This window comes from Triticum aestivum, chromosome 5A (genome assembly GCF_018294505.1).
Source record: "Triticum aestivum cultivar Chinese Spring chromosome 5A, IWGSC CS RefSeq v2.1, whole genome shotgun sequence".
Taxonomy (NCBI): domain Eukaryota; kingdom Viridiplantae; phylum Streptophyta; class Magnoliopsida; order Poales; family Poaceae; genus Triticum; species Triticum aestivum.
In genome coordinates, this window is record NC_057806.1 from 573,575,697 (window position 1) to 573,590,142 (window position 14,446).

A 14,446-nucleotide genomic window follows, 5' to 3' on the forward strand; every position below is an offset into this window, starting at 1 on the left:
ATTGGTCTTGATAACCCACAAGTATAGGGGATCGCAACAGCTTTCGAGGGTAGAGTATTCAACCCAAAATTATTGATTCGACACAAGGGGAGCCAAAGAATATTCTCAAGTATTAGCAGCTGAGTTGTCAATTCAACCACACCTGGAAACTTAGTATCTGCAGCAAAGTGTTTAGTAGCAAAGTAATACGATAGTGGTGGTAACGGTAACAAAAGAGTAATGAAAGCAAAGTAATATTTTTGGTATTATGTAGTGATTGTAACAATAGCAACAGGAAAGTAAATAAGCGTAAACCAGTATATGGAAAGCTCGTAGGCATCAGATCAATGATGGATAATTATGCCGGATGCGGTTCATCATGTAACAGTCATAACATAGGGTGACACAGAACTAGCTCCAATTCGTCAATGTAATGTAGGCATGTATTCCGAATATAGTCATACATGCTTATGGAAAAGAACTTGCATGACATCTTTTGTCCTACCCTCCCGTGGCAGCGGGGTCCTAATGGAAACTAAGGGATATTAAGGCATCCTTTTAACAGAGAACCGGAACAAAGCATTAGCACATAGTGAATACATGAACTCCTCAAACTACGGTCATCACCGGTAAGTATCCCGATTATTGTCACTTCGGGGTTAACGGATCATAACACATAATAGGTGACTATAGACTTGCAAGATAGGATCAAGAACTCTCATATATTGATGAAAACATAATAGGTTCAGATCTAAAATCATGGCACTCGGGCCCTAGTGACAAGCATTAAGCATAGCATAGTCATAGCAACATCAATCTCAGAACATAGTGGATACTAGGGATCAAACCCTAACAAAACTAACTCGATTACATGATAAATCTCATCCAATCCATCACCATCCAGCAAGCCTACGATGGAATTACTCACGCACGACGGTGAGCATCATAAAATTGGTGATGGAGGATGGTTGATGATGACGACAGCGACGAATCCCCCTCTCCGGAGCCCCGAACGGACTCCAGATCAGCCCTCTCGAGAGGTTTTAGGGCTTGGTGGCGGCTCCGTATCGTAAAACGTGATGATTTCTTCTCCCCTATTTTTTCCCCGAAGCAGTTATATAGAGTTAGAGTTGGAGTCGGGAGGTCTCCAGGGGGCCCACGAGGTAGGGGGCGCGCCCTGGGGGGGCGCCCCCCCACCCTCGTGGCAAGGGTGTGGCCCCCCTGGTCTTCATCTTTGGCGAGGAGTTTTTATTATTTATTGTAAGATATTCCGTGGAGTTTCAGGTCATTCCGAGAACTTTTGTTTTCTGCACATAAAACAACATCATGGCAATTCTGCTGAAAACAGCATCAGTCCGGGTTAGTTCCATTCAAATCATACAAGTTAGAGTCCAAAACAAGGCCAAAAGTGTTTGGAAAAGTAGATACGACGGAGACGTATCACTTACGATGGATGAAGGAAGGATGTAAGAGCCTAAGCTTGGGGATGCCCCGGCATCCCAAGCTATTATCCAAGAATGAGCAACCAACTAAGCTTGGGGATGACCCCGAGTGTCATCCCTGCTTTTTTCCAATAACTATCAGTATTTTACTCAAGACTATATTTTTATTCATCACATGATATGTGTTTTGCTTGGAGCGTCTTGTATTGTATTTGTCTTTGCTTGTTTTATTTGTGTTTTAAGTCATCAATCCTTGCTGGACACACCTATTTGAGAGAGTGAAAATTATATCTCGACTTGTTAGAATTGCTTGCTATGCTTCATTTAATTTTTTTATGAGCAATGGACTTGCTCTAGTGCTTCACTTATATCTTTTTGAGCACGGTGTGCTTTGTTATTTTTGAAGAAATGCTCTCTTGCTTCACTTAGATTTATTTGAGAGTTAGTAAGTTTTTTAATAAATTCTCTCTTGCTTCACTTAAATTATTTTGAGAGAAAGAAAATTTGTCATACTCATGATCTTCATTTATATTTGTTTGAGCTTATGAAAAGCAACACGTGAAAATTAGTCCCAAAGTGACAGATATCCAAGAAGGATAAAGAAAAAATGTCATGAAGATCATTGGACAAAATAAACTTGATTCTTAGTAATAGTTTGGAGATATGATGATGTGATATGTGAGTCATCTTGATGAGTAATTATGCTTTAGTAAGAATATTGGTGTTAAGGTTTGTGATTCACTATGCATGCACAAAAGTCAATAATCATGCAATGAAATTATATCCTACTTGTGATGCATTATTCGGTGTTAATTATGCTTCATGCTTGCTTGTGAGATTATTCGTTTCTTGGTTGGTCGCTTCCCAATCTTTTGCTAGCCTTCATTTTGCACTAAGTATGACCTCTACTTGTGCATCCAAAACCCTCTAAACCAGTTTTGCCACATGAGTCCACTATATCTACCTATATGCGGTATTCTTTTGCCGTTCTAAGAAAATTTTCATATGCCATCTCTAATTTTCAAAATAAACTTCTCTTTTTGTGTTTGTTTCGCTCGCGGAGCGGTGAGGGGTGGCTAATATTTTCCATGCTAGATGTGTTATTCTCAAGATGAGTGTTTATTCACTTGTCATTGCACAAGAGTAAGGCAAAGGTATTAGGGATGCCCAGTCCCAAAATGTAAAAATAAACGAATTTACTTCATGTTGTCAAATAATAAATTCCTTGGAAAGTGTTGGTATGGAGGGCAACCGTGGATATGGCTAGCCATGGAAAGTGAAAGTTATGGTGGAAAAAGGAATACACTTTATTTTCTATTTGGGAACCGCCTATGATATATCTATGCATGGAAAGTATTGGGAACTCTAAGTCGTTTTCGTTGGTGGGATGGATACACCTCCCAAAATGTTTTTATCTCAATTTTTTCGCTTTGAGCTCTGGCACCTCTACAAATCCCTACTTCCATCGGCGAAGGGCCTTTCTTTTACTTTATGCAATTTTTATTTTGAGTCTCCATCTTCTCTTATAGAAGCACCAGCTAGGAGGTAATATGATCGTGCTTAAGTATTGGGTGTAGTTAATATTCGAGTGTGTTTCATGAATGGATCAATGTTTGAGCATGATGGGCTAGGAATAACTTATTTTAGCGTTGATATTTTGAAAGACATGGTTGCCTGTTGGTATGCTTGAGTATCTAAATTATTATGTCAAAACTAGACTATTGCTTTGAATCACATAAAAGTTCAAATGTCCATGCTATAAAGAAAAGAATATGATATGACATGATGAACAACACTCCACATCAAAAATTCTATTTTTATCACTTACCTACTCGAGGACGAGTAGGAGTTAAGCTTGGGGATGTTGATACGTCTCCAACGTATCTATAATTTTTTATTGTTCCATGCTATTTTATTATCAATCTTGGATGTTTTATAATCATTTTATAGTCATTTTATATAATTTTTTGGTACTAACCTATTGACATAGTGCCAAGTGCCAGTTGTTGTTTTTTCCATGTTTTTTACATCGTAGAAAATCAATATCAAACAGATTCCAAATGCCATGAAACTTTATGGAGATTTTTTATGGACCAAAAGGAAGATATTGAGCCCTGGTTGCACCTGGGGAGAGTCCCGAGGAGGGGACAACCCACCAGGGTGCGCCAGGAGGCCCAGGCGTGCCCTGGTGGGTTGTGCCCACCTCGGGTGCCCCCGAACCGCCTCTTTGCTCTATAAATACCCCAAAAATCCTAGAACCCTAGGGGAGTCGGCGAAATATTCATCCAGCTGCCGCAGAGTCCAGAACCACCCGATCCAATCTAGACACCATCACGGAGGGGCTCACCACTTCCATTGGTGCCTCTCCGATGATGCGTGAGTAGTTCTTTGTACACCTTCAGGTCCGTAGTTAGTAGCTAGATGGCTTCATCTCTCTCTCTTGATTCTCAACACAATGGTCTCTTGGAGATCCATATGATGTAACTCTTTTGCGTGTGTTTGTTGGGATCAATGAACTTTGAGTTTATGATCAGATCTATCTTTTTATATCCATGAAAGTATTTGAGTTTCTTTGATCTCTTTTATGCATGATCTCTTATAGCCTTGTATTTCTTCTCCGATATTTGGGTTTTGTTTGGCCAGCTTGATCTATTTATCTTGCAAAGGGAAGAGGTGCCTGGTAGTGGGTTCGATCTTACGGTGCTTGATCCCAGTGACTAAGGATAAAAAGATGGGATCTATATCAACTGCCATAGACAAACGGATCTCGTCTACATCATGTCATCGTTCTTATTGCATTACTCCGTTTTTCCATGAACTTAGTACACTAGATGCATGCTGGATAGCGGTCGATGTGTGGAGTAATAGTAGTAGATGCAGGCAGGAGTCGGTCTACTAATCTTGGACGTGATGCCTATGTAATGATCATTGCCTGGATATCGTCATAATTATTTGAGGTTCTATCAATTGCCCAATAGTAATTTGTTTACCCACCGTTTGCTATTTTTCTCGAGAGAAGCCACTAGTGAAACCTACGGCCCTCGGGTCTTCTTTCTCATATATTTGCCTTTGAGATCTACTTTTTATTTTCTTTTATTTTCAGATATATTAAACCAAAAATACAAAAATACTTTGCCACACTTTATTTTATTTGCGATCTATTATTTCAATCTATCACAAATTTATCTCCCGTCCACGCACCATTTCTAGCGCCATTACCCGAAAGGGATTAACAACCCCTTTAACACTTCGGGTTGCGAGTGGTTGTTATTTGTGTGCAGGGGCTGTTTACTTTGTGTTGCTTGGTTCTCCTACTGGTTCGATAACCTTGGTTTCATATCTGAGGGAAATAGCTACCGCCGCTGTGCTGCATCATCTCTTCCTCTTTGGTGAAATACCGACGTAGCTTCAAGCGACATCAGTGCCCACAACCCACCTGGGCGCGCTAGGCGCCCTGGTGTATTGTGCCCACCAGGGGACGCTTCCTGGAATTACGTTCATTAAATGGCTAGAAAATCACTTAAATGTCTTTAAAAGGTCAAATGACCGCTAGAATTTTCCAAATTTTCACAGTACAGTTGTAGTAGTGCATGTTAAACATAGAAAAAAATTTGAAGGCCGTAAGAGGAAGCTATCTCCTGTTCGTCATAAAACATGCATTGTTCCCTCTCGGAACCATGAGCCTTCTAGTGAGTTGCTCCAGTTTGTGAGGGGTGTCTGTCCAAACTTTCGTCACACATGATAATTTTTTTACCACATCATCTTGGTGGCATGACATTACATCAAGCAAGGTTTAATGTTTTCTGATCATTTTTTAATTTTTTTGGAATTAAAATTCCATGGCACTCCATGCATACATATGATTGTGTCCATGTCGTGAGACTAAAGTTCTTCTAATTTACTGCACTTGGAATTAACTCGCACACAAGTACACAAATATGATTTTTCAAACCGTTATGGTTTGCCGTTGCATGTAGAGGTAGTTCAAATTTGAATTACGATCATTAAATGGCTAGAAAATCACTTAAATGTCTTTAAAAGGTGAAATGACCACTGAAATTTTCCAAATTTTCACATGACAGTTGTATTAGTGCACGTTAAACGTAGAAAAATAATTTGAAGGCTGTAAGAGGAAGCTATCTCCCGTTCGCCATCAACCATGCATTGTTCCCTCTCGGAACCACGAGCCTTCTAGTGATTTGCTCCGGTTTATGAGGGGTGTGTGTCCAAACTTTCGTCAAACAGGCCAATTTTTTACCACATCATCTTGGTGGCATGACATTACATCAAGTAAGGTTTCATGTGTTTCTGATCATTTTTCAATTTTTTGGAATTAAAATGCCATGGCACTCCATCCATGTGCCCATGTCATGAGACCAATATATTTGAAAATTCTTTCTATTTTACTGCACATGGAATTAACCCACACACAAGTACACAAATATGATTTTTCAAACCATTATGGTTAGCCATTGCATGTAGATGTAGTTCAAATTTGAATTATGGTCATTAAATGCATAAAAAATCACTTAAATGTCTTTAAAAGGTCAAATGACTGCTAGAATTTTCCAAATTTTCACAGTATAGTTGTAGTAGTGCACGTTAAACATAGAAAAAAATTGAAGGCTGTAAGAGGAAGTTATCTCCTGTTCGTCATCAAACATGCATTGTTCCCTCTCGGAACAACGAGCCTTCTATTGAGTTGCTCCGGTTTGTGAGGGGTGTGTGTCCAAACTTTCGTCACACATGCCAATTTTTTTACCACATCATCTTGGTGGCATCACATCACATCAAGCAAGGTTTCATATTTTTCTGATCATTTTTTTAGGAATTAAAATGCCATGGCACTCCATGCATACATATGCATGTGTCCATGTCGTGAGACCAATATGTTTGAAAATTCCTTTTAATTTACTACACATGGAATTAACTCGCACACAAGTACACAAATATGATTTTTCAAACTGTTATGGTTAGACGTTGCATGTAGATGTAGTTCAAATTTGAATTACGATCATGAAATGGCTAGAAAATCACTTAAATGTCTTTAAAAGGTCAAATGACCCCTAGAATTTTCCTAATTTTCACATTATAGTTGTAGTAGTGCACGTTAAATGTAGAAAAAAAATTGAAGGCCGTAAGAGGAAGCTATCTCCTGTTCGTCATAAAACATGCATTGTTCCCTCTCGGAACCATGAGCCTTCTAGTGAGTTGCTCCGGTTTGTGAGGGGTGTCTGTCCAAACTTTCGTCACACATGATAATTTTTTTACCACATCATCTTGGTGGCATGACATTACATCAAGCAAGGTTTAATGTTTTCTGATCATTTTTTAATTTTTTTGGAATTAAAATTCCATGGCACTCCATGCATACATATGATTGTGTCCATGTCGTGAGACTAAAGTTCTTCTAATTTACTGCACTTGGAATTAACTCGCACACAAGTACACAAATATGATTTTTCAAACCGTTATGGTTTGCCGTTGCATGTAGAGGTAGTTCAAATTTGAATTACGATCATTAAATGGCTAGAAAATCACTTAAATGTCTTTAAAAGGTGAAATGACCACTGAAATTTTCCAAATTTTCACATGACAGTTGTATTAGTGCACGTTAAACGTAGAAAAATAATTTGAAGGCTGTAAGAGGAAGCTATCTCCCGTTCGCCATCAACCATGCATTGTTCCCTCTCGGAACCACGAGCCTTCTAGTGATTTGCTCCGGTTTATGAGGGGTGTGTGTCCAAACTTTCGTCAAACAGGCCAATTTTTTACCACATCATCTTGGTGGCATGACATTACATCAAGTAAGGTTTCATGTGTTTCTGATCATTTTTCAATTTTTTGGAATTAAAATGCCATGGCACTCCATCCATGTGCCCATGTCATGAGACCAATATATTTGAAAATTCTTTCTATTTTACTGCACATGGAATTAACCCACACACAAGTACACAAATATGATTTTTCAAACCATTATGGTTAGCCATTGCATGTAGATGTAGTTCAAATTTGAATTATGGTCATTAAATGCATAAAAAATCACTTAAATGTCTTTAAAAGGTCAAATGACCGCTAGAATTTTCCAAATTTTCACAGTATAGTTGTAGTAGTGCACGTTAAACATAGAAAAAAATTGAAGGCTGTAAGAGGAAGTTATCTCCTGTTCGTCATCAAACATGCATTGTTCCCTCTCGGAACAACGAGCCTTCTATTGAGTTGCTCCGGTTTGTGAGGGGTGTGTGTCCAAACTTTCGTCACACATGCCAATTTTTTTACCACATCATCTTGGTGGCATCACATCACATCAAGCAAGGTTTCATATTTTTCTGATCATTTTTTTAGGAATTAAAATGCCATGGCACTCCATGCATACATATGCATGTGTCCATGTCGTGAGACCAATATGTTTGAAAATTCCTTTTAATTTACTACACATGGAATTAACTCGCACACAAGTACACAAATATGATTTTTCAAACTGTTATGGTTAGACGTTGCATGTAGATGTAGTTCAAATTTGAATTACGATCATGAAATGGCTAGAAAATCACTTAAATGTCTTTAAAAGGTCAAATGACCCCTAGAATTTTCCTAATTTTCACATTATAGTTGTAGTAGTGCACGTTAAATGTAGAAAAAAAATTGAAGGCCGTAAGAGGAAGCTATCTCCCGTTCGTCATCAACCATGCATTGTTCCCTCTCGGAACCATGAGCCGTTTAGTGAGTTGCTCCGGTTTGTGAGGGGTGTGTGTCCAAACTTTCGTCAAACATGCCAATTTTTTTACCACATCATCTTAGTGGCATGACATTACATCAACCAAGGTTTCATGTGTTTCTGATATTTTTTAATTTTTTGGAATTAAAATGCCATGGCACTCCATGCATACATATGCATGTGTCCATTTCGTGAGACAAATATGTTTGAAAATTCCTTATAATTTACTGCACTTGGAATTAACTCACACACAAGTACACAAATATGATTTTTCAAACCGTTATGGTTAGCCATTGCATGTAGATGTAGTTCAAATTTGAATTAGGTCATTAAATGGCTAGAAAATCACTTAAATGTCTTCAAAAGGTCAAATGACCCCTGAAATTTTCCAATTTTTCACATGACAGTTGTACTAGCGCACGTTACACGTAGAAAAAATTTGAAGGCTGTAAGAGGAAGCTATCTCATGTTCATCATTAAACATGCATTGTTCCCTCTAGGAACCACGAGCCTTCTAGTGAGTTGCTCCGGTTTGTGAGGGGTGTGTGTCCAAACTTTCGTCACACATACCAAATTTTTTACCACATCATCTTGGTGGCATGACATTACATCAACCAAGGTTTCATGTGTTTCTGATATTTTTGAATTTTTTGGAATTTAAATGCCATGGCACTCCATGCTTAATTGTGGCATAGCCGTTAGACCAATATGTTTGAAAATTCTTTCCAATTTACTGCACATGGAATTAAATCGCACACAAGTACACAAAATATGACTTTTCAAACCGTTATGGTTAACTGTTGCATGTATATGTAGTTCAAATTTCAATTATGGTCATTAAATGTATAGAAATCACTTAAATGTCTTAAAAGGTCAAATGACCCCTGAAATTTTCCAAAACTTGACATGACAGTTGTATTAGTACTACAAAATTTCGTGTACATTTAAAACACATCCGTTGTCACTTTACTCCAAATTCGTCTTTCACAGCTAATAGAAAATATCTACAGCATCACACATAGTTGTTTTCTAGAAACCGTTTGCGATGAAAATATTTGGGTCTATTTAAGTCTCCCTCCTTAAGCTTCGCCGAGAGCGGTCGAGCTGCCGTTCGTGCCGCCGATGTCGTCCTGGCCCGGGTCGAGGCCATCCACGCCAAGATCAAGGATGCACACACCAAGATATTTCAGGCCACCTCGGACTCCAGCATGCAACCCACGTATGAAAAGGCGGCGGTAGCCATGGAGCACCTGCTTCCTCATGAGGTCGCCAAGCGGGAGCTGGAGATGCAGGAGGGGTGGAGATCGAGGAGCGCCTAGAGGAGGAGTTGCGCGTGGCCGAGGTCGAGGTAGAGAAGAGTCTGTCCGTCGAGGAATTGGCGGTGGAGTACCAACTTGAGCTCTGACGCAACCACTACTACAAGTACTACAACCTTGAGGGCGGCGCCGAGGACGAGGACGTGGTCGACTTCAGCAGGGGCGCGGAGTCCACCAACGGCGACATGTCGCCAGGACAAGTCATCGACGTCTCATCTCACACCGGCGATGCATAGGCCGGCGCGGCAGCGGATTTGTTAAAACTATGCGTACTTAGGCTTTGTTTTTAATGCTGGTCTTTTGTTAGAGCAATGTTTAGGTCAACTGGCTCTGTTTAATTACTAAAATTGCTCGATTCAGTAAGTGTGGTCTGTCTGCTGTATGTTCTTTTGTGTGCCCAAATTTGCAAGCAATGTTAAATTATGCAATGACGTACCCGGGGAAATTTTCACCAAAATTTGAATTATCAAACTCATCCCATGTGCGTAAAGCAGAAAAATCATTTGCGATGCACACAATCATTCAAAGTGAATGGTCCGGCGTCATCACGCGCAAAGTTTCCCTCCATATTTCCAAAATTTTGGCCTACCACCAAAATATCTACCCCGCCCCTCCCCCCTTCCCCGCCCCCTTTTCTCCCCGGCCAAAAATCACATTTCCCCTGTTTCCTCCTTCCTTCATTCCTTCCTTCCTAAGTTATAGCCACTTCCTCGCTCTCGCCGTCTCCCATCCTACCGTCGTGGTCGCCATGGTCTTCTTCAAAGACCTCTCCAGCGGTTCCTCCTCCGGCGACGACTCCTTCACCGCCCGGGTATGCCTTGCTACCTCTTGAGCACTTGCGTTGGTTTTCCCTTGAAGAGGAAAGGGTGATGCAGCAAATTAGCGTAAGTATTTCCTCAGTTTTTGAGAACCAAGGTATCAATCCAGTAGGAGGCCACGCACAAGTCCCTCGCACCTACACAAACAAATAAATCCTCACAACCAACGCGATAAGGGGTTGTCAGTCCCTACACGGTCACTTACGAGAGTGAGATCTGATAGATATGATAAGATAATATTTTTGGTATTTTTATGATAAAGAGAAATAAAAGATGCAAAGTAGAATAAATGTCAAAGGAAACAACTAAGTATTGGAAGATTAATATGATGGAAGATAGACCCGGGGGGCATAGGTTTCACTAGTGGCTTCTCTCAAGAGCATAAGTATTTACGGTGGGTGAACAATTTACTGTTGAGCAATTGACAGAATTGAGCATAGTTATGAGAATATCTAGGTATGATCATGTATATAGGCATCACGTCTGAGACAAGTAGACTAACTCATGCATGCATCTACTACTATTACTCCACACATCGACCGCTATCCAGCATGCATCTAGAGTATTAAGTTCATAAGAACAGAGTAACGCTTTAAGCAAGATGACATGATGTAGAGGGATAAACTCATGCAATATGATATAAACCCCATCTTGTTATCCTCGATGGCAACAATACAATACGTGCCTTGCTGCCCCTACTGTCACCGGGAAAGGACACCGCAAGATTGAACCCAAAGCTAAGCACTTCTCCCATTGCAAGAAAGATCAATCTAGTAGGCCAAACCAAACTGATAATTCGAAGAGACTTGCAAAGATAACCAATCATACATAAAAGAATTCAGAGAAGATTCAAATATTGTTCATAGATAAACTTGATCATAAACCCACAATTCATCGGTCTCAACAAACACACCGCAAAAGAAGATTACATCGAATAAATCTCCACAAGAGAGGGGGAGAACTTTGTATTGAGATCCAAAAGGAGAGAAGAAGCCATCTAGCTAATAACTATGGACCTATAGGTCTGAAGTAAACTACTCACACTTCATCGGGGAGGCTATGGTGTTGATGTAGAAGCCCTCTGTGATCGATGCCCCTCCGATGGAGCTCCGGAAAAGGCCCCAAGATGGGATCTCGTGGATACAGAAAGTTACGGCGGCGGAATTAGGGTTTTGGCTCTGTACCTGGTAGTTTGGGGGTACGTAGGTATATATAGGAGGAAGGAGTACGTCGGCGGAGCAACAGGGGGCCCATGAGGGTGGAGGGCATGCCTGGGGGGGTAGGCGCGCCCCCCTACCTCATGCCTTCCTCATTGATTGCTTGACGTAGGGTCCAAGTCCTCTGGATCATGTTCGTTCCGAAAATCACGTTCCCGAAGGTTTCATTCCGTTTGGACTCCGTTTGATATTCCTTTTCTGCGAAACCCTAAAATAGGCAAAAACAACAACAATTCTGGGTTGGTTCGGTTAATAGGTTAGTCCCAAAAATAATATAAAAGTGTATAATAAAGCCAGATAATGTCCAAAACAGAATATAATATAGCATGGAACAATAAAAAATTATAGATATGTTGGAGACGTATCATGCCTCTCTTCTCTCTCTCGGGCTATGACTTGGAATGAAGGATTTTACCCGGCGGTCGATTTGAGTCATTTCTTCCTCTTGTAGCTCCCTAGGACCATCAGTGGCAACGAATGGAGCGGGGTGGCTGAAGATCTATCTGCTCGTTGTCACCATCAATCTCCATGCGTGAAGCTAGTTGTGTTTGAATCTGTGGACAGTGGGAGGAAGTTTATGGCATGTGCAGAGAAGGTTAGACCCTCTTTCGTTGTTACAAATCATTTGTTAGATGTGATTCAGACACTGTCACGGTCCCAACCCATTCATACCACACCTTCAACCAAACACATCCTAAGGCAGTGTCACAGTTTGTACCTAGTATCTTAAATTCTTGCCATCTCGTCAGCGGTGCCATTAGAAAATTATTTGGCACCGCTTCAGCAGTTTGTGCAGCCAATTTTGGTCCACACAACCGAGCATCCAAGCAGTAAAATACTAAATCTTTATAGCACGAAGGAACTAGGCATTGGAACAACTACGTGCTCCAGAGTTCGGGTCCCTGATTTTTTTCACTGCATAGGCTCGCCAGTGCAGGGCACCGGTGCGAGATGTAGCAACATTTCTCTTTACACCAGTTTTGGCATACATAGTGGACAGCCTTAGTGCTATTAGTTCCATGTTACTAAATTTGTGCAGGTACACACCTATTCGTATCAATTTGTTGTCATCCAAACACTGTCGCTATGCTGTTGCAGTTATATTTAGCTTCCTCATAAAATGTTCAATTTGTTATTTATTGTACGTGAGTAAGAACTTGTAGCGTTGTTGTAGTTAATTATAGCTTCTGATGTTCCATAATTTGGTTGTTGTCTCAGTAGCAATTAATTCATTTGCACATTGATCTCTATGAGAAGATATGTCATAATTAACACATTTCTTCAGTTTTCAAAATAAGCATTGCTGATTTTCTATGTTGCTATAAACCCATTTTTCCTACAATTGTTACTGATCTAGTTTTAAATATTATATGATGAACGGAAGTGTTTTTACTTGGAGTGGGTTGATCAAGAGTGGACATAGTGTAGGATCTAGAAGTAGGTGTGTCTAGAGGGGGGGTGATTAGACACTTAGTGCTAAAGTTGCAATTTTTAGGCCTTTTTGGTTTGTGTGGAGTTTTAGGCACAATTTCAACATATCAAGCAAGCATGCAAAGAGTATATGAGCAGCGGAATGTAAAGCATGCAACTTTCAAGAATGTAAGGGGAAGGGTTCGGAGAATTCAAACGCAATTGGAGACACGGATGCTTTTCCCGTGGTTCGGATAGGTGGTGCTATCCTACATCCACGTTGATGGAGACTTCAACCCACGAAGGGTAACGGTTGCGCGAGTCCACGGAGGGCTCCACCCACGAAGGGTAATGGTTGCGCGAGTCCACGGAGGGCTCCACCCACGAAGGTTCCACGAAGAAGCAACCACCCACGAAGGGTCCACGAAGAAGCAACCTTGTCTATCCCACCATGGCCATCGCCCACGAAGGACTTGCCTCACTAGCGGTAGATCTTCACGAAGTAGGCGATCTCCTTGCCCTTACAAACTCCTTGGTTCAACTCCACAATCTTGTCGGAGGCTCCCAAGTAACACCTAGCCAATCTAGGAGACACCACTCTCCAAGAAGTAACAAATGGTGTGTTGATGATGAACTCCTTGCTCTTGTGCTTCAAATGATAGTCTCCCCAACACTCAACTCTCTCTCATAGGATTTGGATTTTGTGTAAAGAATATTTGAGTGGAAAGCAACTTGGGGAAGGCTAGAGATCAAGATTCATATGGTAGGAATGGAATATCTTGGTCTCAACACATGAGTAGGTGGTTCTCTCTCAGAACATATGAGTTGGAATTGTGTATGTGTTCTGATGGCTCTCTCCACAAATGAAGAGGAGGTGGAGGGGTATATATAGCCTCCACACAAAATCCAACCGTTACACACAGTTTTCCAATCTTGGTGGGACCGAATCAACAAACTCGGTCGGACCGAAAAGGTAAACCTAGTGACCGTTAGAGATTTTCGGTGGGACTGACATGCAACTCGGTAGGACCGATATGGTTAGGGTTTGGGCATAACGTAATCTCGGTGAGACCGATTACACAAACTCAGTGAGACCGAGTTTGGTAATAAGCTAACCAGAGAGTTGGTCAGGTAAACTCGGTGGGACCGATTTGCTCTTTCGGTGAGACCGAAAAGTTACAAAAAGGAAACAAAGAGTTTACACTACAATCTCGATGGGACCGATTCGCTAGATCGAAAAGTTACGAAAGGGAAACAGAGAGTTTGCAATCCCATCTCGGTGAGACCGAGATCCCTATCGATAGAACCGAATTGCTAGGGTTTGGCAGTGGCTTATGACAAGTGAAACTCGGTGGCGCCGGATAGAAAGAATCGGTGGGACCGAGTTTGGCTTAGGGTTTAGGTCATATGTGGATATGGGAAAGTAGTTGAGGGTTTTGGAGCATATCACTAAGCACATGAAGCAAGAGGCTCATTAAGCAACACCTCATCCCTCCTTGATAGTATTGGCTTTTCCTATGGACTCAATGTGATCTTGGATCACTAA